Source organism: Lepidochelys olivacea (assembly GCF_965140295.1).
Source record: "Lepidochelys olivacea isolate rLepOli2 genome assembly, chromosome: 26".
In the NCBI taxonomy this organism is placed as follows: Eukaryota; Metazoa; Chordata; order Testudines; family Cheloniidae; genus Lepidochelys; species Lepidochelys olivacea.
The window spans coordinates 6,618,534-6,642,576 of record NC_140436.1 but is presented as its reverse complement, the minus strand read 5'-3'; the positions used below and the strand labels follow the sequence as shown (position 1 = coordinate 6,642,576).

The following is a 24,043-nucleotide window of genomic DNA, read 5'->3' as shown; positions in this document are numbered from 1 at the left end:
TGTTAGGGCAATAGCCTAGGACTTTGGAGACCCAAGTTCACTTCTCTCACACACCATAGATTTCTTGTGTAACCTGGGGCAAGTCACTTTGCCTCAATTCCCCATCTGTAAAATGGGGATAGTAACGCTGCTCTACCCCATTGGGGTCTTGTCAGTATAAATACATTACAGCTTGTGAAATCCTCAGGTACTAGAGTGATAGAGGCCAGATAAGTATCATACATAGAACTTTTTAAAAACAATTTGCATCCTATAAAGTGGTTTGGCTCCCGTTTTTGATTGTTCCCCCTGCCCCGAACCCCAAATGCACACATGGTCTTCTCAAAACAAGGAGTGCGTCTGTGGACAGGTGATCCTCACAGAGGCTGTCATTCAGCTTTGAAGAACCATCCCAAGGTTTGGGATCCCCAGAGGGTTTGCACATGTTGAGAAGATGCTTTATCCAGATTTGGACACGTCCATGCTTGTTGCTGCTTTTCCGATGTAGCGTCTTGGTCAGCCCCTAGCTGACCAAGATAAATGCTGAGTGAGAAAGACAAACTGGCGATGGGGAGAAAACGCAGGAGTTGATCAGTGTTGAGGGATCAAATAGATGTCAGTCTTGGGTATCTCTGGAAGTTATCTGCTCTTGTTCTTCACTTGCTTACTGTTTAGATTTTACCTTTCGTGTTTGTTGTTTTGTATTGCTGTAGCATCTTGCTGTGGGCCATGACCCCATTGTACTAAGTGCCATAGAAAAACAGACTATTCCCTCCTAACTACCAAGTATCTTAATATCACAGGCAGTCCAGATGGATGTTTGTTAGGGATCTCGAAAGCTCTGAGTGCTCTGTGGGGTGGACTGCACCTGTTGGCTCCCAATTCCCTGCTAGAATTAACCTGCAAGGTGGAGTATGATCTGAGCCTACAGAAAATAAATTCCATCTTTCTAGGGGCCTGACCCTATGAGGGGCTGAACACCCTCCATTCACTGGCCTTGTCTACAGGAGCTGTTTCTTCTCCAGAGTTCTCTGCAGTTGCTAACACTGATACAGCTCTGCCGGAGAGAATATTAATGTAAACATGGTGTCAAGGCATTTTTTACCATCGTGTCCTCTAAGTTTGCTCAGAGCAAGTCTTGGTGACGTGGTAATAAACTCTCACAGCCATTGATACTTTGCCTACATTAGCGCTCCCACCAGTGGAGCTGAGCTGGTGTGACCCCAGTAGGAAATTTGAGGGGCAGAGGAGGCAGGTGTAGGCAGCCCTGGTGAGCTCAATGCAAATTAAGGCTGCTCAGCTCCCCCCCCCCCCCCCCCGACTTCAATAGGATTTGAGGATGCTCAGCATCTGGCAGGACTGGTCCAAAAGCCCGTCTCCCCGCAATGCTCCACTACACCTTTGTTTCCCACCGTTATCCCTCAGCCCATTTTCACAGCAGCACGAGCTCCCTACAATCTGCTGATGCCATTTGCGAGGAGCATCTTTCAATCCTTTACCAGGCCTTGAACTAGTTGTTACAAGTTCAGCCTCTTGCATAAGAGCACAATTAGCAGAGACTCTCCTAGTTTAGGTGCGATCTGTGCTTGTCACAATGAATCCACACCAAATTCCTCAGCATGCAGGTTTCCATAACTTTTTTTTGGGGTGAGGGGAGAATTTGTGTGTCCCAGAACTCCTACATTTATGCTCATCCCATGGTGATGGCATTACCCATGCAGTCTGGAATAGAGCCTCTTGTTGTTTCTGAGCCAAATTCGGCAGAGACATAAGCAGTACTGTAAGTTACACATTGGGTGTAAGTAGCAAGGCAATGTAACTTACACCAGTTTGGCCTCCTGTAGATGTCACCCTAATTGAGCAACGTACACACTGAGGGGAGCAAAGAAAGGTTGTGGCAGAACAAGAAACGGACAGGAAGTGTAAGAAAAATCTGCCACCATCACTTTAGTTCATGCTGCATTATCCCCAATGCTCCTGCATTCAAATTTAACCTTGATGTAACTGTCTACAGCTGTAAATTGCACCCATAAAACACTGAGTTTGCAAACTGAGGTGCAGGTTGCACAAGTTTGCCCCTTGCATCTATTTTTGACCAATTTACACCCAAAGGGCCTGATTCTCCTCCCTCATCAATTCTCATGCTGGTGTAATCGCATTGCCTACAGTGGAATGACCTCTGATTCTCACTGGGGTAGGACAATCAACCCCCAAAAGCAGCTTTAGTCAGTGTTTAAGTCCCTACTGAATTTGGCCCAGTGGGTGGAAGAAAACGTTTAATTTTTGCTGTGTTGTGTTGAAATGTAAAGCTCCACATACCAAAGGATATTATTTATATAAGGAGAACTGTTTCCACCTAGTGGTAATTTGTCTCTTTGCACCACTATAAGGTCTCCATGGAAGGGGTGCTAAATTCCCAGTAGCACTCCCAGGGCCTGTTTGCTAACAAATGACTTTCCAGTCTTCTATCATATTTTCCTAATTGCCGAAGTGATCATTCGGTATGGATCAAAGCTTAATTTCCAGAAGCCAGTTTCTAATTGTTTTTTGTTTTTTTTTGTATTCTAATAGTACCTAGAGGGCCCGGTCCAGAATATTTTACAATCCAGGAGCCTGATTCTGTGGGTGCAGATGGTCTTAAGTGCCTTATAGCATTGTGCCCTAAATAGATGGTATATTTCCCATATATAAGGAGTATTAACAGTGTCATACCTATTGTGGTCCTATCAATTGACAACTACCAGTGTTGCTAGTCCTGGTGAGCCTTGCAAGATTAGGTGTTCTTCCTAAAGGCCCAGCTCCTGGAGTCACATGATTCTCAGCTTTCATTTAAAAAAAGTAAACTTCTAGCCTCTGTGGCTGCAGAGAAAATCTTGAAAACATGACCCTAAAGACTCAAAAACCAGACAGGAAACAAAAAACCTTCAAAATGTATTATATTTTAAATCTTATTTTAAAAGCCAATCTCATTATTTTTTGGAACTTAACTTGTGATTTTTTTTTTTAAACATTAAAGGTTGACAGTACTATATGGCATTGTTGGTTTTCATTTCCTCTACAGCCACATTATACTCTCAATATCATGTTGTTTTTTAAAAATACATCTGCTGAATCTGTATCCAGCATGTAGGCCCCTCTCTGACATCAGTGATAAGAAAATTTCTCTTCCACGAGCGTTGCCTTGTCTCTGGAAGGCGCGAGAATAAAAAGTCTCCTTTAATGCCTACACTGAGCTCATTTCCTTGATTAAAGGCCATGATACTCCAGAGGCTGTGCCTTTCAAAGGAGTTCCTGTTTTCATCAGTGTACAGTGGGTTTTCATAATGCCCATGGGAGAGTTCTTTCTCTGAGCATACCAAGGGAATTTGGAGGGCGGGGGCAGGCTGGGCTCAGACACATACCAAGGTACTCCAGGAGTGATAAGAGGTTAGGAGCCTTGCAGCTGTTGCCTTCAAATCTGTTTCGGAATATCAACAGTTTTATTGTGTTTTGCTTTTATTAGTGGTGCTTGTGCGCCCTCTGCATTATGTTTATTGCCATATTTCCCATGGCATGTGGTTTTAGTTTATAGCGGATTGCTTTCTGCAATTGATTCATTTCCCTGTCTGGAGGAATATTACAAATATTGCCATTGGAAGACCCAGTGGCACTCGGAGTTGTGTGCAACTCTTAAACTTTTTTTTATTTAATTTTTTTAAACTAAAGTTCATGGTTTGGCAGAACTTTTGTGGTCTTCAGAAATGTTTATTTCCCTGAAATCTAGCCTTTTGTTTTCCAGTGGAAATTTAATTTTAAAACAAATTTCTCTCTAACCACTAGAGGCCTGTGCTATGCAAGCAATAAAGGGTATTGTTTGGAGGTAATTCTTCCAGGCTCTTAGGATCACAAGAAGAACATGGCTTTAAAAAACAAAATTATTATTAAGGGTAGCAGCAAGGGGACTCAACTGAGATGAGAGCTGCCGTTGCATAAGGTGCTGTACAAAACATAGTAGGAGGGTCCCTGCTTTGAAGAGCTTATGATCTAAACAGACAAGACAGGCAGACAGTGCAAAAGGAAATATTTTCCCCATTTTACAGATGGGAAATGAAGGTACACAGACAGTCTGTGGCAGAGCTGGGAATTGAATCTAAATTTCCTGAATGCAGTACCATAACCATAAGATATTCCTTGCTCTCCAGCACAGCACCAGTCTAGGACATGTATTTTGCTAACGCCACTTTGAAGAAGAACCTGAAAAATTATGAGTGTTTTCTTCCCTAAATCTAGAAATCATCACTTTTTTGGAGCAGGTTCAAGGTTTTGTAAACGGAATTCTTCCATTCCTAAAAGAAATGCTTCCAGCTAAACTAGGAGCTCCTGGGGAGCTTTACACCATATTAGATGAGACACCAGTTTTGCACTAAACCTCATGTTACATTTAATAACCTTAATTTGTCAAATTATTGTTTTACAGATGAATGATGTTGGTTGAGAAATGACAATCCTACGTCAGAAACAGTTTCAAGTTCTCCATGTTGCAAGGTGAGATGGACTCTCTCTTTTTGCTTGCTGTTCCCCTTTTCGAAGAGGTCTGGGTACAGTCCTGCAATCGGGGAATGGGTGGGATTTTCTGGATGCACAACACATGCAGGACTGGGCCTTGGTTGCAGCCAAAAGGCCAAATCCTGCCACCTGTCCTTGGTCCTCAGTAGGAGATGAGGATGCTCCGCGCCTTGAATGGCTGAGCCTGAATTTCCAGCAAACTCCTCCCGCATACAAAATCTCACCGTTCTTCCATTTTTGGGAGCAGACTTTGGTTTACATAACTCATCCCTACCCCTTATTTATCTTCTGAAAGATGGTTCAGACAAAAGCAACCAGGTGTCAGTGGTTTGCAGGAAAGATGTTGCATTAAGCCTTTTCATTGGGAGATTCCTTGGGAAGATTGACTTTCAACAGCTGACTATCTGAGTCAGTCCTCCAAAGATGGCACGGGTCTATGAATTGCTCTTAGGGGCTGAGTATATAAAAAAAGGTCCTGGCCTTTTGGTCTCTGATGCTTCAGTCCTTCCTGACCTGGAGAAACAGGAAGTTCAGACTCCAGTTGGGAAAGATCAGTGTTATCTGATCTCTTATTTCCTTTAACATCTGTGGCATGGAAGATGTATAAACCCACTTTGTCCTAAACTGGCTTCTCCCTTATTCGAGTGAAGCACTGTCTGTGACTGACCAGGAGCAGCTGTCTCATGTAAGATTAGTAATCTGGGGTCCGAACTGGTTCTTTCTGAGATGTCCCCAATACAGAAATATATCAGTGGCCAGGATTAGGCAAGTTCCCAGAATTCTGCCTTTCGATGTGATGTATATTCAGGTTTTGTTCTTGCTGTAGTGTTAATCAAGTATATTGCCTTTTTCAATGTCAGAGACGATTTAAGCTAAGGGGGTGGGTAGGAGGCAACATTGTCCGGTGGATAGGACACTAGACTGTGAGTCAGGAACTCTGGGTTCTACTCCTGGCTTTGCTCCTGGGCTGCTGGGTGACGTTGGGCAAGTCACTTTGCCTCTTTGTGCCTCAGTTTCCCTTCCCACTCTTTGTCTTGTCTGTCTAGAGAGACTTTGCATAGATTCTGTTCTTCAGAGTGGGAAGTTTCACTTATGATGTATTTGTACGGAGCCGAGCACAATGGAGCTTGCCCCTCAGCTGCATTTTCTAAGAGCTGCTGTAATACAAACGAAGTGTTTGGCCATTGAGGCCCTAAAATTAACTGTGGTGACATTTATAATATATATATATATAAAACCAACCCTATCTAGTTAGATTGGGGGTTGGTTTTACTCTTTCTGTTGCTCAGCTGGAGAATCAGAGTTGTGCTTTAATTAAAAACTCTGCACAGCAGCTACAACTTCTAATCCTCTGGGATCTTTCTACGCTAGGTGAAAGAGTTGTATCTGAACGCTCTAGCATTGTCAGTGTTGTTTGTTGTGAAAGAACAAACAGTCCACTAGAAAACCATTCCCCTTGCTGTGTAGAAAAGATCCATCCTACTCTGTAGTGTTTTTAATTCTAAAGTGCCTCACTGTCTGTTTGCAGACAGCACTGTTGAAATGCAGCCACTTCTGGGGTGGAGGGTAATGTTGCACAATATTGGGTGGAAGGGAAGATTTGGTCAGGGAGATCGGCTCAAAGCCACCACTACCTTCTTCTGTTAAAGTCCTATTGAATTTTATTGGCATTGGGGTGAAATAAATCACCATGTCTTAAATAGGATTTGCTTTGTGCATAGACCTTTTAGTGGCTCGCTTCACAGAGGTGAATTGCTCCTTCTAACAATAAGGACCAATAAAAATGTAAGAGGATTCTATATTTAAAAAAAAAAAAGCTTACTCAATTTTATTAGAGAATGACATCCTGTCTCTAGTTTTCTTAAAGCAGGCTATGAATTCTAAAGCAGGGATATAGTTCTCAAATTTAAATTGTACTGGCATTCTCTGTAAGGGCCAACTCTCATGAAAAGCGCCACGGCATCTTTAATGCTCTTACAGAGCGGGTAGCTCCTTCTGTTCTTAAGGTATTATCCAAGCAATCTGTGCACAAAGTAACCTTCACAGAGCTCAGCTTATCTGCTTTGTGAATATGAGGGGCCGAGGCGACCTAGGTGAGATTTGAACCTGTGGCTCCAGGGAGTCTAGATAATGAAAACACAAGGTTTAGACTACTAAATCATCCCTCCTGGTGTTGAGAATGAATTGAAGTTTGGAGAGGAATGATCAAGGGACCGGCTATCCAAGATAAGAGAACCAATGGTGTGTAGCTAATTTCTGCAAGCAGAGACCATGACTGCTGATGCAAATCTGGTATTTGCTTGTCCACATGGTAAGTTTTGTGTAACAGTTTTGTGTAACAGGGTGCAGTTGTGTTTTGTGTTTGCAGTTGCTTTGTCCCATCTTTAAAAAACTGAACTTCAAGTGTGTATGCTCTACTATTGCATGGATTGGTTCTTGGCCCTACACTATTTGACATTTTTATCAATGACCTGGAAGAAAACAAAAAAACGTTACTGCCAAGGTTTACAGATGACACATAGATTGACAGAGTGGTAAATAATGAAGAGGACGGGTCACTGATACAGAGCAATTTGGATTGCTGGTAAAATGGGTGCAAGCAAACAAGATGTGTTTGAATATCTCCAAATGTCAAGTCATGCATCCAGGAACAAAGAATGCAGGCCATACTTACAAGAAGGGGGACTCTCTCCTCGGAAGCAGTGACTCTGAAAAAACCTTGGGGGTCAAGGTGGACTATCAGTTGAACACGAGCTCCCAGTGTGATGCTATTGCCAAAAGGCAAAAGCAATCCTTGGGAATAACGAGTAGAAATAGGGGGGTTATTTTACCTTTTGTATTTGGCACTGGTGCAATCACTGCTGGAATAATGTGTCCAGTTCTGGTGTCCTCTCCAATTTAGCAATATCTTCCTTGAATTGTGGAGTCAGAGAAGAGCTATGAGAATGATTAAAGGATTAGAAAACCTGCCCTGCAGTGATAGACGCAAGGAGCCCAATCTATTTAGTTTAACAAAGAGAAGATTAAGGGGCGACTTGATCACATTGTGTAAGTACCTGCATGGGGAACAAAACTTGGTTAATAAGCTCTTTGATTTAGCAGACAAAGGTATAACAAGATCCAATGGCTGGAAGTTGAAGTGAGACAAATTCAGGAAATAGGGCACAAATTTTTAACAGTGAGGGTAATTAACAATTGGAACAATTTTCCAGGGGTTGTGGTGAACCAACCTTCCCGGTGGTGGTAGGTTAGAATAAAAGACCGCTACATCTGCTTTAGAGCAACCCCAAAGTTTCAGTCTCATTTTGTTTGACCTTCACTTACCTAACCACTTCTTTAGGCAACAGTTGGCCGAGATGGGATACAAGCGCATAAGGGATGTTAATCCTTGTGCTTCAGGACACAGGCCAACCACTAAGTGATAGGGCTAAGGGAGAAACTTCCCCTATGGACAGTTTACTCTGTAAACATCCGTTAGGTGGCAACTTACCCCTTTCTCTGAAGCAGCAGGTAGGGATCACTTTGGAGAAAGGATATAGGTTTCGATGGCCCATAGGACTGGCAAAGCCAGTGTTCCAAAGAGTTTTGCGGGACCTTGGTTTAGTCACTATAAACAGCCTTCTCTCTGTGATGACTGTTTATGTTGAAAACAAATTCTGAACAGCATTTCTTTCCTGCAATTGATTGCATTTTGTGAGAGAGTACTTGTGGCACCTCAGAGACTAACCAATTTATATTGGTTAGTCTCTGAGGTGCCACAAGTACTCCTTTTCTTTTTGCGAATACAGACTAACACAGCTGCTACTCTGAAACTTGTGAGAGAGTGACTTTCATGTTTGTGAGTTGTCTCAGTCTTGGGCCTTAACCAGAGACAAAAATTAAAGGGGGAACGCCCAACAAGTTAGCACACGTTCAGCATTTTGCCGGTAGGTGTGGTACTGAGCTCTAGCTGAGCAACTCCTTTTAGATAAAAGACAAGAACTTTCCTCAGCAGGATGCTTATATGGCATTTGTCTCCTATATCCTCCCCTGACCTCTTTTGCACTTGGGCATGCTGCAAACATTCCTACTGTGGACAGTCAGATTTCTGTGTGCCTAAACTGGCAGACGCTCACACATTCCATTCTCTGACCAATTTAGCTTCAGTTTCCTGACAGCATGAAGTAGATTTGCCATTTGGAGCTTATGTTGAGACACATTTTTGCTTCGCTGGTCCCATCTTAGTGAGCTGAGCCCCCACATTGAGCTTTAGACCACGAGGTGGCACTCTAATCACTGGTGACTCTGAAATGCTGGTTTATATTATCACTGTTTTTTCATTTCTTGACTACCAGTTCCCAGTGCTGAAGGGAAGAAAATGATCAAGGTGGAAATTGGTAGTATCAAGGGTCCACGGGAGCATAGCTATTCAGCTGTCCTGCTGACATGCCCCTGATTCATGCTGTTTTACTTTCCTCCTTAAACTCTTCTTAACTCTATCCTGTCAGGCCAGAGGTTTAACTCTAACTCGGTTATGTTGTTGGTGTGGGTTTAACTCGCTGCATGCTCACCTTCTGCATTGCACCAAGAAGGGAGAGGCTTTTCTTTTAAAGTGTTACAGGTTTTTTTAATAAAGCGCAAATTACATATGAAAGATGTTCCCTCATGCAGCACATAACCCCGTATGATGCTGCCGGGTGATCAGTTCAGTGATCTGTGATTATTCAAAAAGAAAGCACTTCCTGCATCATCAACCTTGGGTTTCATCAGAGGTCTCCCATCCAAATGCTAACCAGGCCCACCCCTACTTAGCTGAAATCTAATGTGATAACAGCATAAGGCGTCCATAACAACATTTGCTGCTTGATTGCAGGTGAAGCGGTAAAGTTTTGGTATAATGGTAATAGAATTTAGAATGAGTGGTGGACAGAGCAGCAACTAGCTGGGAAGAGAAGTAAGAGAATGGGAGACGAGTGGTTGAGATCAAAGTACTGATCAAGGTGAAGACAAATGTCCATTGCACTGAGAAGAACAAGGTCAGCTTGGAGAAGTCTCCATCCACGAGTGGCTGGTGCAGTTTATTAGGAATCTGGTTGTATTCTTCCTAATTATGTAGTAGTTTGGTACTAACTGCTGGCTCGTACTGCTCATTCCTTAAAGCTCTGTTCTTTCTCACCGCAGCTGAGCCAATTTTGCACTTAGCCCATGGAGTTCCTTAAACATCAACATTAAGTGTGAGCAAGAAACCCCCACCGGGTGTGGAGGGGGGTGGGGAAAGCATTATGAAACACTTTTTTTTTTTTAATAGAATATGTGCAGCTGTATGAGAATACAGGGCTTCCTGGCCCAAGCTATAACCAAGTTACCACCATCTGAGGGCTGCTCTGGTATCCGGGGTGTGAAATGAATTGGTGCTGACACTCCAGTCGGGTCCATGTCATAAAACTACCAACTAGGTGACTGGCACTGTTGTTGTTCGTTGCGTTGGGTATTGCATTAGCACCCAGAACCCAAAGTCATAAACCAGGGCTCCATTGTGCTAGACCTGTACCAACACAGAGCAAAATGATGGTCCCCAATTTAAATAATTGCCTCCCTTGTTGCTTACTTAATAGAGAGGCCAAGGATTGAATGAGTCGCAGAGACCGAATCCAGCTATTACCCCTACTGGTGTGAGTGTGAGGCACATTGCCCCCTTGGTATGGGGAAAACTTCCTTATTGTTATCCATGCTGTATCTCTTTGGTGGATAAGGAATCTGCCTGTAGTGATGGGCATTATATCAAGATCTAAGCTGACACAGTTTTGCTTTTAAGGAGGCAGCAGTTAATATTAAAATCACTCCAACAGAGAGATTCGTGGTGGAAATGAGCAATATGTTGTCTCTGCTTTATGATTGCGCTAAACAACATTCAGATGCTTGCTCCAGGGTAAGAGACCTAATGAGAGACTGATGGTGCTTCACAGGTTGACCTGAGTCCCAGATAGCTGGAATGGATAGTTTAGTAATACTTCTCCCGAAGATGAATCGGGAACAGACAACTGATTGTTGCAATCACAAGGCCACTGTGAAAGGAATAATGGCCATATCTGGTGTAAATAAATGATGTTTTAGAAATGAATGGGGCTCTGCTAATTGACAAGAAGCAGAGAAATAGCAGAAATCCTATGCAAGAGTGTGTTCTCTCACACTGATAGGCTGACTGCTGGAAATGTAATCAGAGGTTTGGGTTAAGCGTTTTAACTTTTCAGAATAAGTGAATGAATTTGGAAATGAATATAGAACGGGGGGGGGGGGGATCAAACCCTGAAGAATGTGCTGAAGGAGCAATCCTGGGCTGGCGGGGGCTGTGCATGTGGAGTGGGGGTGGAATGGATCGCCAGCAGGTCTTTTAATACTTTAGGGTCTGATCCAAAACTACTGAAGTATCTGGAAAGTCTCCCACAGACTTAATGGGTCGTTTGCTCAGGCTCTTAGTTCTCGACTTCTAGTTCTTTTCTGAAGGTCACCCTTTGCAAGTCCTACCTATACCCATTTAGACTGAGGAGTCGGTAATCCAGCGCCTATTGACTTTCAGTGGGATTTGGGTTCTTAAACACCCCTAGTTTCCTTTGAAAATCCCTGTATCAGAAAACAGGTTTTCTGTTCCATGGGATATACTGCAATATCAAAATTTTTGTTCCAACTGAAGACATAATGGTGAAATTTCCCATGGAATGCAAATTCCAGAAGTGTTTGTTTGAGATGAGGTTGAAAGGGTACCATATAAAATATTAAAATGTTCTATTATACAAGTCAAAATGAAATCAATTGAAACAAAGTTGAAATGAAACATTTTAACATTATCGACAGAAAATGTTTTAACTTCCTTCCATCAGAAACTTAGATTAAATCAACGCATTCCCACAAAATGTTTTGATTTCAATGAAACTGCATTGATGGAAAACTGTTCCATTGCAATTTTTTGACCAGCTCTACCCAGTATTATTCTTCAAAGGCTCCAACTGAGAACTGTTCAGATGAGAACTGAATTTAAACCTCTCCAGGGCTCAGGGATCTTGGTTTAGCCTGGCCTATTAGAGAGAGAGAGCACGAATGGTGAAATGTACATTTTAACACCCCCTGCCCCAACTCTCAGGTGTATTTGGGTTCAGTGGCTGAGGATCTCTCTGAATTCCATCTTTTTAGTGCTCCTGTACCTTCAGGGGTCAGTTTTTTGATGGAGGGGAAATACAGCTTTAACGAGAGCTGGCTAATCCCCCAGGCTTCAGACTTTCTGGAGTAACTGATGATGCAGATCCAGAGGAGAGAGATACATAGTCCGTGAGTAATGCCTCAGGTTTGACTGTCCTTGCTGTGAAAAACAGCACAGAGCTGGAGGTGCTAGAGAGGGATGAACATAATGCCAAACGGGTTAAAGTGAGATGAGACCTACACAAAAAACCAGCCTTGGAGGAGGAATGCTGCAAGACTAAAGCCCTAGAAAGGGAGGTAATTATAACGGATGCTTTGCTGTGTCTTACTATGTGTTTGTACAGCACCCAGCACAACGGGACCCTGAACCCCATTGGAGTCTCTGGGCACTACAGCCATATAGATATTAAATAATAATACACAGTAAAGTGATCCTGAATGGTCTGTTCTTTAGTGGCCTCCTGGAAAGCAGCTCACATTCCCTGTTCACCTCCTTAGCTGCAAATCATTTCAGTGCAGCGCTCAAGGAATGCCACAGCTCTCAGATTACAGCAAAAGCCCATGATATCACCCATCAGCCTAGCTGGTGTGTCTGAGCTTGGAGGGGGTGGGCCCTGGGAGGGGTTTGCTTGGATAACTCCAGTGAAATTTGCCAGGAAGAAGCAGGACCAGGATTTCTGCAGCACATTTCCCTGGCTGCAGAGTATTTCCTAAAGGAAAGGGGACCCCTCAAACTGAGCTCTCTCTGCTCAGAAGAGGCACTTCAGTGCAAAGAGAGCAGAAGGAACTGAGCTCATCCCCCACCAAAGCATCTCCAGGTAAGTGCAGTCCTGCTGCATTGCAATCCAAAGAGTGGCCTTACTATTACAGAAGTAATGCCAGAGTGATTTGTGTGGGTAACTCTTTTTGATGTTGTTTGACAGCCAACTTAAACCAACCACCTAGCCTGTGTCGGGGCTGAAAGTCAACCTCACTACTCTTTGAACTTCTTTTATTTCTCCAACTTCAGTTGGTTATTTAGCATCTACATCTCAAAAGGAGGGTGAGGGTGGGGAGAGAACCAGTAAAACAGATCGTCTTGTATTCCTTTGGAAACTTGTTCTTAAAAAAAAAAAAAAATTCTGCAGATTTTCTCTGTCACTTGGTAAAGATGTTTGTGGTCAGGTAAAACTTTCTCCCCTGTTCGCTTACAGGAATGAGTTGGGACTGAACTAATGAAGTGGAAAAGCCGTGTTACTAAATGCCTGCAAGTTGAGACAGCGTAGATTCTGTAACACTTAGCCTGTACCTGAGTGAGTCTAGGAAGCTACAGTCCATGCAATAACCTCTGCGTAAATGTCACCCATTTAAGACTTCAGAAGCAGTTTAATGCCTCTCCAAAGGAAATATTGAAAAACAAATGTTCCCCATCCAGGAATGGTGTGAAACAGAGATCTATTTTCATAAGAGGACGTTTCTTTCTGTTGTGCTAAGATTCAGTTGAATCTGAGCTGACACTCTGTTCTTTGAAGCGTGGTCCTTGCACTGAACAATTCTTTCTTTAGAGTGACCATATTATCCCGAGCTCACACAGCTGTCCCAGTAGGATTTAGGATGACTTTCAATTTGTGAGTATCATGAGAGAGAATTGTGGAGTGTTGCCTAGAGGTGACACCAGATGCGCAGTTAAATACAAGCGAACAAAGCTTCAGCATTGAAACTTGTGAAACCTCTTTCTGGAATGAATGCTGCTCTTATTTGGAGCCTGTGCTGAGGATGTTAGAGAAGCAAACTACTCTTCTTTTTTCAGACTAGCGGCTACTACTTAGCTGAAAACAACAGGTGTTACTGTCTGCAGCGCCGGAGGAGAACCTGAGATCAAATAGTTTAGAGGTGAGCTTAAAGCAATACTTGCCTCAGTTATCTGGGAGTATAGGGAGAAAACCAATTCGCATCCCAGAGGAATCGGTTCATAAAGGTAACGTTGTGCTGTTTTCAGACAGCTGCTTGATGGAGACTGGAAATAATTTGCTTTTGGCTTTCCACTCATCGGTTTAATTGCACCCACGTTATACCACCCACATAGTGTCTCCTTAGGTGGAGGTTACAGTGCTGTTACAAATCAGACAACGCAAATATTGGCATGAGCTATTGTAACAGTAGAAAATCTAACCAGAAACCACATCTTTCTGGATAGTATGCTTGCTGGTTGTTGCTGCATGATAACAGATCTCATCTGGGCTCGCTCAGTGTTACGTGAGCTTAGACAACACGTGAGAAAAGGGCGTTCTTTTTTAACATTCGCTGTAATGTTTGAGACAGTCAAGTGGAGATAAGCGAGTAACAGGATGACCCTTTAAGATCACATATGATACGGAGAGATCTAACATAGAGTCTTTCCATCTCTGGCACTTCTTGACTACTGGCAAATAAAGAGTACATCTGAAGGAGGTCTGCAGCCCCGTGCTATGGTCTTGGTCAAATCTGACAAGCTAAGCAGAGGCTATCCAGGTTAGTGCTACCGAGGAAATCCAGCTGCTGCCAAAAGTTGCCCTATGTGGCATTCCATCCCTGAGACAATCACCCTCCCGCCCACCACTCATGTTGTTAAATGATCTGTGCTTGCTGCTGTAGGTGCTGTCTTTTGCATGATGAAATAAAACTGATCTCTAGGGCTCGTGTGGCCTGGAATTCTCCTAAATTCTCCTTCCAGTTTCATGTGTAATCCAATTATTAATTCTTATCCTAAACTTTTTTGCATGGTGTTGCCATACACTGTTAAACAGCTGCCATGTTCCACCCTAGAAATGGCTTCTCTTCAGTAGTAGGTGGCATGATTGCATAGCTCATCCGTCAGTTTGTTTGTAAAGCACTTCAGGATGAAAGGTGTGACTGTATAGAAGTGTGAAATGCTCTAGGAATGGGGTGTGTGCCTAGATACGGTGTATACTGTGAGTGTGTCTAAATATACGTCGTGGGTGAAATTGATGCATAGTATAAGCCTCTTGAAGTCAATAAAGTTCCACCAATAATTCATTTGATCCAGTGTTTGAGGATGTACATAGATATTTATAAATATACAGTCTGCAAATAGTCAATGGCAAAATAAATATGGAAAGTAGATATATAAAAAATTAAGAATCAGACCAAGTCCCAGACAGAAAACTCTAGTGAATTTTGGAGAGACCGTATACATCATCCCTGTGCATGTGATATCCAGAATATTTTATATCTTTGTTCAGTGCTATAAGGTATTAGCTGGCTGTTGTGTTTCTTCCCTGTGGTTATGCTTATTAAGTGGTGAAACCTCCAGACTCGGATCTTCAGAAGAGAGTTAGGTCGAACTCCCATTGACTTTCAGTGGGACTTTGCCTCCCAACTCCCTTGGACTTGATGGAAAACCCCAGCCCTCATGCCCATTACTATTAAGGGATGTTCCATCAAGGGGTGGACTAAGTCCAAAAGTGACACGGGCTAGATATCCACATAATGGAAAACCAGAAAGATCATAGAATCATAGAATATCAGGGTTGGAAGGGACCCCAGAAGGTCATCTAGTCCAACCCCCTGCTCGAAGCAGGACCAATTCCCAGTTAAATCATCCCAGCCAGGGCTTTGTCAAGCCTGACCTTAAAAACCTCTAAGGAAGGAGATTCTACCACCTCCCTAGGTAACGCGTTCCAGTGTTTCACCACCCTCTTAGTGAAAAAGTTTTTCCTAATATCCAATCTAAACCTCCCCCACTGCAACTTGAGACCATTACTCCTCGTTCTGTCATCTGCTACCATTGAGAACAGTCTAGAGCCATCCTCTTTGGAACCCCCTTTCAGGTAGTTGAAAGCAGCTATCAAATCCCCCCTCATTCTTCTCTTCTGCAGGCTAAACAATCCCAGCTCCCTCAGCCTCTCCTCATAACTCATGTGTTCCAGTCCCCTAATCATTTTTGTTGCCCTTCGCTGGACTCTCTCCAATTTATCCACATCCTTCTTGAAGTGTGGGGCCCAAAACTGGACACAGTACTCCAGATGAGGCCTCACCAATGTCGAATAGAGGGGAACGATCACGTCCCTCGATCTGCTCGCTATGCCCTCCCAAAATGCCATTGGCCTTCTTGGCAACAAGGGCACACTGCTGACTCATATCCAGCTTCTCGTCCACTGTCACCCCTAGGTCCTTTTCCGCAGAACTGCTGCCTAGCCATTCGGTCCCTAGTCTGTAGCTGTGCATTGGGTTCTTCCGTCCTAAGTGCAGGACCCTGCACTTATCCTTATTGAACCTCATCAGATTTCTTTTGGCCCAATCCTCCAATTTGTCTAGGTCCTTCTGTATCCTATCCCTCCCCTCCAGCGTATCTACCACTCCTCCCAGTTTAGTATCATCCGCAAATTTGCTGAGAGTGCAATCCACACCATCCTCCAGATCATTTATGAAGATATTGAACAAAAACCGGCCCCAGGACCGACCCTTGGGATACTCCACTTGATACCGTGGAGATATGTGCATCTCTAAATACCAGGGTCACCATTCCAGTTCTGCAACTGCATGTGGTGTTGATGGTTCAGGTATTTTAGACTGAATCAGCATTATGCGGGGATTTTCCTTTTTTTTTAAATGGCATTTAATATTTGCTAGCATTCCACAAAATCATTGTGTATCCAGAGCGTGTGTGCATGCATGCACGCACACATTCTATTGCGATGAATCCAAGCATGTCAGCTGTAGATTTCGTTGCACTACCCAGTTGAAGCCTCTTAATCATAAGGAGCAAATCGCATGCCATTAAAGAATGGAGTGCTGGACTGGGACTCGGGAGACCTGGGCTTTATTCCCAGCTGGCCTGCTGGGTGACTACGGGCAAGTCGCTTTCCCATGCTGTGCCTCGGTTTTCCTATCTGTAAAATGGAGACAATGATACTGAACTCCTTTTTAATGCACTTTGAGATCGACTGATGAAAACAGCGATGCCAGGCAGTATTATTCATAAACTAAAAACATATGTTTTGTGGTTCAAGTTGCTGCTGCTTCTGTTAAAATGAATAAGGGGTCTGAGCAGATTAATTGTCCTAAAGTTTAAGAAACCATAGGATATTTCTGGAACTTACAATAAATAACTAGAATTACATTGAGTTCAAAAGTTTAGTTCTGCTTAATCATTTCCGATGTGAATTAGAAGGGTAGGGTGTAAGTGTCCTATCTGTCGCTGGACTTTTTCATACTGATACATTACAGTCCATTGAGTCACCAAGACCTATAGGATAGCCAAGAATCAGTATTGGCCAGGAGTCTGAGAAAGTCAGTCATGCTGTAACACGGAGGCTGTCGCTCTCCATTCGCCTCTGTCCTTCGTTGCCAAACAGATTTGGAGAGGGGAGAAAAGTGAAGCTCTGTTGCCAAAATAAAACACACATTAGAAAGTGCAGCTGTTGGGGTGGGGAGGGGGCTTGACATGTGTCCCTCTGTCCCCAGAACAAAAATTCTTTCTACTTAGCCGTAAAGGGGAATTAAAACAAACAAACAAAAAATGTAAGGGCTAAAACTGAGAGTGAACGTAAGTGATTTCAGTGCAGTGAGAGAGAGAGAAAGGAGAGAGCTTTAATGCTAACTGATGCCATGGTGCTAAGACTCACATTCTTGTTATCTTTCCACACTTCCATCCCACCCTTCACGCCAGATACATGACAGGAAACAGAAAATCTTCAGGGATGATTAGGGAATTGAAAATTAATTCGTGAAGCTAATAGCTACAGTGGTATTGTCAAAACCAGCCTGAGCAACTACAGTTCCCAGCAATGCTTCTGTTCCCATACAATTTCTGAGTGAGTTTGAGATCCTGTGCTTCTCACCCCTCCTAGCCCCTTCTTTGGGCTTTTCAGTTACGTGAGATTGGTAACACAAACACTGTGATAGCCATGGATATTTGAAGGGCATGCTGGAACAGTGTGGATTCATGGACCTGTAGAATTTCCCTGGGTGGTACAAAGGGGTTCGGTCACTTGACTTCCTTCAATGCTGAGTTGTGTGGCTGGACCTATGGCTCGTTAAAAATGTAGTCCACGTTTTTTGTCACCAGAGTTTCTCTTTGCAGATCTTGTGTAAAGCAAATGAGGGAAAATCCCAGGCTTCTTTGTTGTGAAAAGTTCTGTGTTGTAAATACATTTATCCCTCCAGCTTCTCTCTTCTGGCAGAGTACTGTGCTCTCTGTCTTGTTTCTGTGGGTTCCCCCTCACCACCCCGTTGTACATATTTCATTAAGTCAGTGGTTTTTTTTCGTTACCTAACATATGAATGTGCAGCTGACGCCAGAAAGCTTTTCGTAATTATCTGCCTATCCTATGTTCTTTGCCAAGCTAGATCCTGAGACAAGTCAGATGATGCTTGTGCCGTAGAATAGCACGATGTCTGTTTGTTACCTCGTCCCTGAGAAACCTTAATGAAGTACAAGTGTCCCTCTATGCCCAAGACTCATCCGTTCTTCAAAGTGAAATGGGTGGTGGTAGAATTAAATCCTCTTTGCTTTCGCGGATGTTACCAGTTGGGCCTATTCAGTTTGCAGCAGTCTGCTGAGATCCTGGGTTTGCTAAAGCAGCTATCCGCTTGCTACTGGCGGTCCACTGTGTTCTGTTTTTAATGATCGTTCAGGCAGAACTGAAGCAAATGGGGAAAACCCCAATGCTGCTTGCTAACATCTGTTGGCTTTTTTTCATATGACCGGTTGCATTCATTTTAGGTGATGACTAGCTGAATATATTATATCACTATGGACTGAAAGGTTTGCAGACTAGACTGGGCTTGCGGCATCCGACAAACAGGGCCCGTAATGACCTTACACTTTTACTGTCACAGGCCCGGTCTTGCATTTTTTGAATCTTGTGGGAGCTTTTACGTTGATTTCAGTGGGCCCTGGATTGGATGCCATATGAGAGCACTTTGATCTCAACCATGATCTTTTTTTTTTTTTTAAACCAAGCTGTAACTATCGATCAAAACGGAGTCCAATCTAAGAGGATCCAGTGTCGGGTAAATTGCAGGCACGTTGCATTGTGAGTCTGCATGTGAAATAGTTGCATGCTTCAAGCAGGAGTTGCCTATGGAAAAATTCCAAACTACAGCACTTGGCTCTTCACCTGCAGTATGTGAAGAGCTAGGAAACTTTCTCCCATTTAAAGAGCTTGCTTTATCTGAAGCTATATGTACAGCCTATCAGGGTGGCATGCAATCTCTTCGGAAATGCTGCTTTTGAAAGCCCCTATACATTGTTCACCCTATGTGATATCGCGAATTAACATTGCTATAAGGGTGATCTCTGCCAGAGTACTTACTCCTGCATTAAGTATCGGGGGTAGCCGTGTTCGTCTGTATCCACAAAAACAACAAGGAGTCGGGTGGCACCTTAAAGACGAACAGATTTATTTGGGCATAAGCTTTCGTGGGTAAAAAACCCACTTCTTCAGATGCATGGAGTGAAAATTACAGATGCAGACATTACTGTACTGACACATGAAGAGAAGGGCGTTACCTCACAAGTGGAGAGCCAGTGTTGACAGGGCCAATTTGAACAGGTCGATGTAGTCCACTCCCAATAATGGTTGAGGAGGTGTCAATTCCAGGAGATGCAAAGCTGCTTTTGTCGTGAGCCAGCCACTCCCAGTCCCAGTTTCTCTTTGAAGTGTGTTTCTGAAGGTTTTTTCATTGAAGGATGGCGACTTTTAAATCTGTTATAGAATGTCCAGGAAGATTGAAGTGTTCTCCTACTGGCTTTTGTATGTTACCGTTCCTGATGTCTGATTTGCGTTCATTTATTCTTTTACGTAGAGACTGTCTGGTTTGGCCAATGTACGTGCCAGAGGGGCATTGCTGGCACATGATGGCATATAGCACATTGGTAGATGTGCAGGTGAATAAGTTCCTGATGGTGTGGCTGATGTGGTTGGGTCCTCTGGTGGTGTCGCGAGAGTAGATAAGGGGACAGAGTAGGCAACAAGGTTTGTTCGACGGCTTGGTTCCTGGGTTAGTGTTTCTGTGGTGTGGTGTATAGTTGCTGGTGAGTATCTATCTGTCATAAGCAAGCTATACCTCTAAGCAATTGACTCTTCTTGAAAAGCTGATGATGCTCCATGGTATGTGCTCTGTGTTGCCTCAGGTAGGGCAAGGATTGTGGGTCATTAAACTTCCATCTACTGTACACATTTCCATTTGCCCATTGCACAGTAGTTTTTATAAGGAGAGAGAGAGAGAGAGAGGGTAGGGATGCTGAGATCTCAGAAGGGAGTATTAAAGAGCTCTGTTGAAGTCACCAATCTTTTTATCGGCAGCTGCTTGAAGGTACAATTGCACAATGTTGCACATTCTGGAACCCTTGGGCTGTTCATCAGTGTAGTACTTTCTTCTCCTTTCAGCACACTGAATTTGCAAATCAGGTTCTCCAGACCAGCAAGATGCTGCTTTTCTTCTTGTGGCTTTCCCATAGTCGCACCAGCACCTACGAAATTATTAAAATAGGTCTAAAGTGAGGCCTTAAAGTAATCACACAGGTCTCTGATGTGTAATGGACTTTATTTCAGGTCACATTGATAACTGACGTGAGCATTGAGCTCAGCCAAGTTACTCCTCTAGCTGAAGTGGTAGGGGCCTGTGCTGAGGGTCTCTGGTTCAATCCCTGCTGGTGACCTTGATGGCTGTCTGTCTCTCTGCATGTTGTGGCACCTTAAAAGGGTTCTTGGGGCCTGATCTTGAAAGTCTAGACGTAGTGTTTCCTCTCATGAGTTGTCCCATTGACTTCAGTGGGATTTCTCAAGTGCATAATGGTTTCAATGAGTGGTCCCAGTGCAGGCTGGGAATGATTTGAGGGTCAACACAGGCTTATGTGCTGCTGGACCCCCTCCTGCTCCCATTCAAGTGATGTTGATTTCCATAAACAGCAGGGTTGAGCCCTCCATATCTCTGACTTAAACCCCCCACTAGCTTTAGCGGATCAGGTCCTGTGTGTGGAAGTGTCCTTACTGAGATGATAAACCGCACCATTTATAGATAAAATTATCTTTCGACTGTTGTATTCTATTCTGGTAACATTCCTCTCTTTACTATAGGATGTATTAATGTGCTTGAGGAATGTGTTCTGTAGGGAGTTGGGGCATTGAATATAGAACACACAGTGTACAGTTTAATGTGGTACCTTCTCGGGCCGGTGAATGGCAGCTATTTCCTAATCCCTATTGTGAAATAGCCCAGTCAGTAGCAATCAGAATGTCTATTATTCCTTCTCTTTGAATGTACACACTATTGCATGCAAGCCAAATGGAGCATTCCTGGCACCCTTAGTACAAAGGGACTCAAATTTGCTTTAAGGTGGCTATTGAAATCCATTGATGGTTTGTTTGTGTTTTTTTAAACTCCAGATGGAAATGTGGTGTTTGTACAGCGAGGAGAATCTGATATTTCTGGTCATGTTTGAGTTGCTCCATTGTCTGTGGGATGCCACAACTTTGAAAAAGGGATTCTTGATGAGCTCTGTAGGGTTTATATTCGGACTTTGTGGAGGCAAATAGTATATTTGCTTCACCCGCTGAATTCTCTGAAGAAATTACAGCCCGACATGATTGTGAAGAAAAGGAGCTGCATGTTCCCTCAGAGCCCTGTGCATCCATCTGTCCCTTTCTATGACGGATAAAACCCCAGTCCTGATTCAGCCCTTACCAGTATCTTGCAGAATCAAAGCTTAAGTAATGAGTTAATGTAGAGACAGAGGATAGTCTTCTGGTTTAAAGCACAGGACAGGAAGTCCAGAGATCTGGATTCTTTTCCAGGCTCTTCAACTGACTTGTTGGGCACATTAATGTTCTGTGCTTCAGTTTCCCCTGAATGGGGAGACCTACCGACCTCACATGGGGGTAAGGCTTAAATCATGAATGTGTTTTGAGCTCTTCAGAGGGAGATCAGAGTGCTTGAGAGAGTGATTTGCCAAAGTACAAAGGTATTGAACAGTGCTGGCACAAATGGAGCATCTTACGAACACAGATGCTTAAAATGCTCAGTTCCCACTGAGATTCAGGGGAGTCCCAATCCCTGTGATGACTTTGCAAATCTCAGCCACAGCCTTGGCTGCAAGTGAGCCTTTTGCTGTAAATATTTACCTCACTAGGGTTTTTTGGGGTTATTTTTTTTTATGGCTTCGGAAGATGCAGCCATATGTCTGTGCACTGTGCTCTTAACCTACCTAATTCGGGTGGTTGCCATTTGTTCCTTTAAATGTTCTTGTCCTGGACCCATCCCTGAACTAGCCGACTGCCTATGTCAACTTTAGGCATTAAGATTTGCCTTATTGGATCACGTCAGCATGTGGGCTCTGATAGCTTTTTATACCAGATGTTTTGACACGAGCCAAGAACAAAAACCAAACTCATAACTCACATGGCCATCCAGTGCTGTCCCAACGTAACTCTGCTGGAATCACTGGATATGCGCCGGGAGTGTTTTATGCAGCATCTGGTCCCCATGAGCCTTTTGCATATGCAAAAAAGGCACATTAAGTTCAGTCATAATGCATATTTCACTCTACTTCCATTGGCAAACCCCCTTAATGAATTGTCAGAAGAAAAGAGAAGTCATGTGATTGAGGTGTTGTCCTGGGACTCAGGAATCTGGGTTCTACTCCCAGCTCTGCCATAGACACCACATGTGACTGTGGGCAAGTCACTTTTCTTTCTGTGGCTCAGTTCCTGATCTGTGAAATGGGGATAATGCTTCCTGACCTCATGGGGTGTTGTGAGGTGTATAGTTACCACAGTGATGAGTCCCATACAAGAGCCTAGAAATCAATCTTAGTCCAGTGAAGTTCATGGGAATCCATGATGTTAACAAGCTCAAGATTTGGCCCAAACCCAGAACTTTGTAGCACTCTGTCCCCCTAGTTTCCCCAAACCAGTTTTGTTTGAACCATGGTTAACAACCTCACTGTGCCAGTCAAGGATAGGGATGTTTCAAATGCACCCACCTTTGTTACTTGCACTTGGTTCAGAGAGAGATACTTTTCATCCAGAGGTCTCAGAGCACTTTACGAAAGGAGAGTCTGTATCATCATCCCTGGAAGTGACTTGCCTGAGATCACTTTGCAGTGTGGTGGCAGAACTGGGAATTAGGATCCAAGTTTCCTGGCTTCCAGTCCAATAGACCACACAGCCTCCATCAGCAGCTTGGAAGGCTACTTTATCCAGGTTTCCCTGTGCCCATGTCTCTTTGTCACCTTTTGGGGTAGCACAGACCTAGCACATACTGACCAATCTTCCATTCTAGACATCTGTATTGATGACTCTCCTTCCCTGTGTTTTGGCTGCTGCCGGGGAACGATACTGCTTTGGGGAGTTGGGGATCTTTTTCCCACTGCTCTCTGGCATTGCTTCATTTGGAAACTATTCAGCCTCTAACCTCCACGTGTACTCCCGGACTGCTCCACGTGCTGGTTGCATGAATGACAATGTGGAATATCTGAGGGCTGGGGCAGGAAATGAGCTGACATTCAGTTCAGCACTACTTCTGGCTCAAGTTTCTTAACCAGAAAATAACTCCTCCTTCCGACCCGTCTCTCACTATAAACATGAAGAAGTAGTTTAACCACTGCACTTCTATCTAGTTGACTTATGGCTGGAGTTCAGCTATAACATTACCAAGAGGCCAGAGAATGTCAGACAAATCTACATGAAAAATTATTCCTGTGCATGACCACAAACAATAATTCCATATAGATGAAGCCAGACGTGCAGTAATGGAAATATGTCGTATGTCATAATATTGGGAATCACAAAAACTCAAATTGCAGTGTAAATCTCTCCATTCTTGACCACATTACTTTATTTAGTTTCCTCTCTGTTTTTCCACCATTTAAAGGATGGATTTGGCTTTTTTTTTTTTAATTTATTTATTTAAGTGGGGGAGGGATAGCTCAGTGGTTTGAGCATTGCCCTGCTAAACCCAGGGTTATGAGTTCAATCCTTGAGGGGGCCATTTGGGATCTGGGGCAAAAATTGGGGATTGGCCCTGCTTTGAGCAGGGGGTTGGACTAGATGATCTCCTGAGGTCCCTTCCAACCCTGGTATTCTATGAATTGTACATTTGCTGAGATGGCCACAGAATTAAAATGGCAAAACCCTTGTTCAATCAGACTGTTGAATAGGTTAGTCTGCTTTGGTCATTTTAAATGCAATTCCATAAAAAATTGTTTTCAGATTAGAGCTGGCTGGAGAATAACAGTACTTTGTCACACACCATGTTGCGGTTTTAACGTTTGTCTCCGTTGCCCTGTGGAACAAACCCAAGACCTTTGATTTCAAAAACTTTCGCTAAAACACCAGGAGGGGCAACTTGGACGTATCCT

General features: G+C 43.5%; 1 protein-coding gene across 3 annotated transcripts in view; it reads left to right on the top strand.

Moving 5' to 3' along the window:
* Positions 1 to 4,447: 4,447 nt before the first annotated feature.
* LOXL2 (lysyl oxidase like 2) overlaps positions 4,448 to 24,043 on the top strand; it is a 99,085-nt gene continuing 79,489 nt past the window's right edge. The window contains exons 1-2 of one of the 3 annotated variants that reach the window (XM_084615307.1): positions 12,351 to 12,515; positions 13,487 to 13,569. The gene's annotated coding sequence lies outside the window, so the exon portion shown is untranslated. Of the gene's footprint in view, positions 4,504 to 12,350; positions 12,516 to 13,486; positions 13,570 to 24,043 lie in introns of those variants that run through there. The other 2 variants (XM_084615308.1, XM_084615306.1) reach the window with 2 other exon arrangements.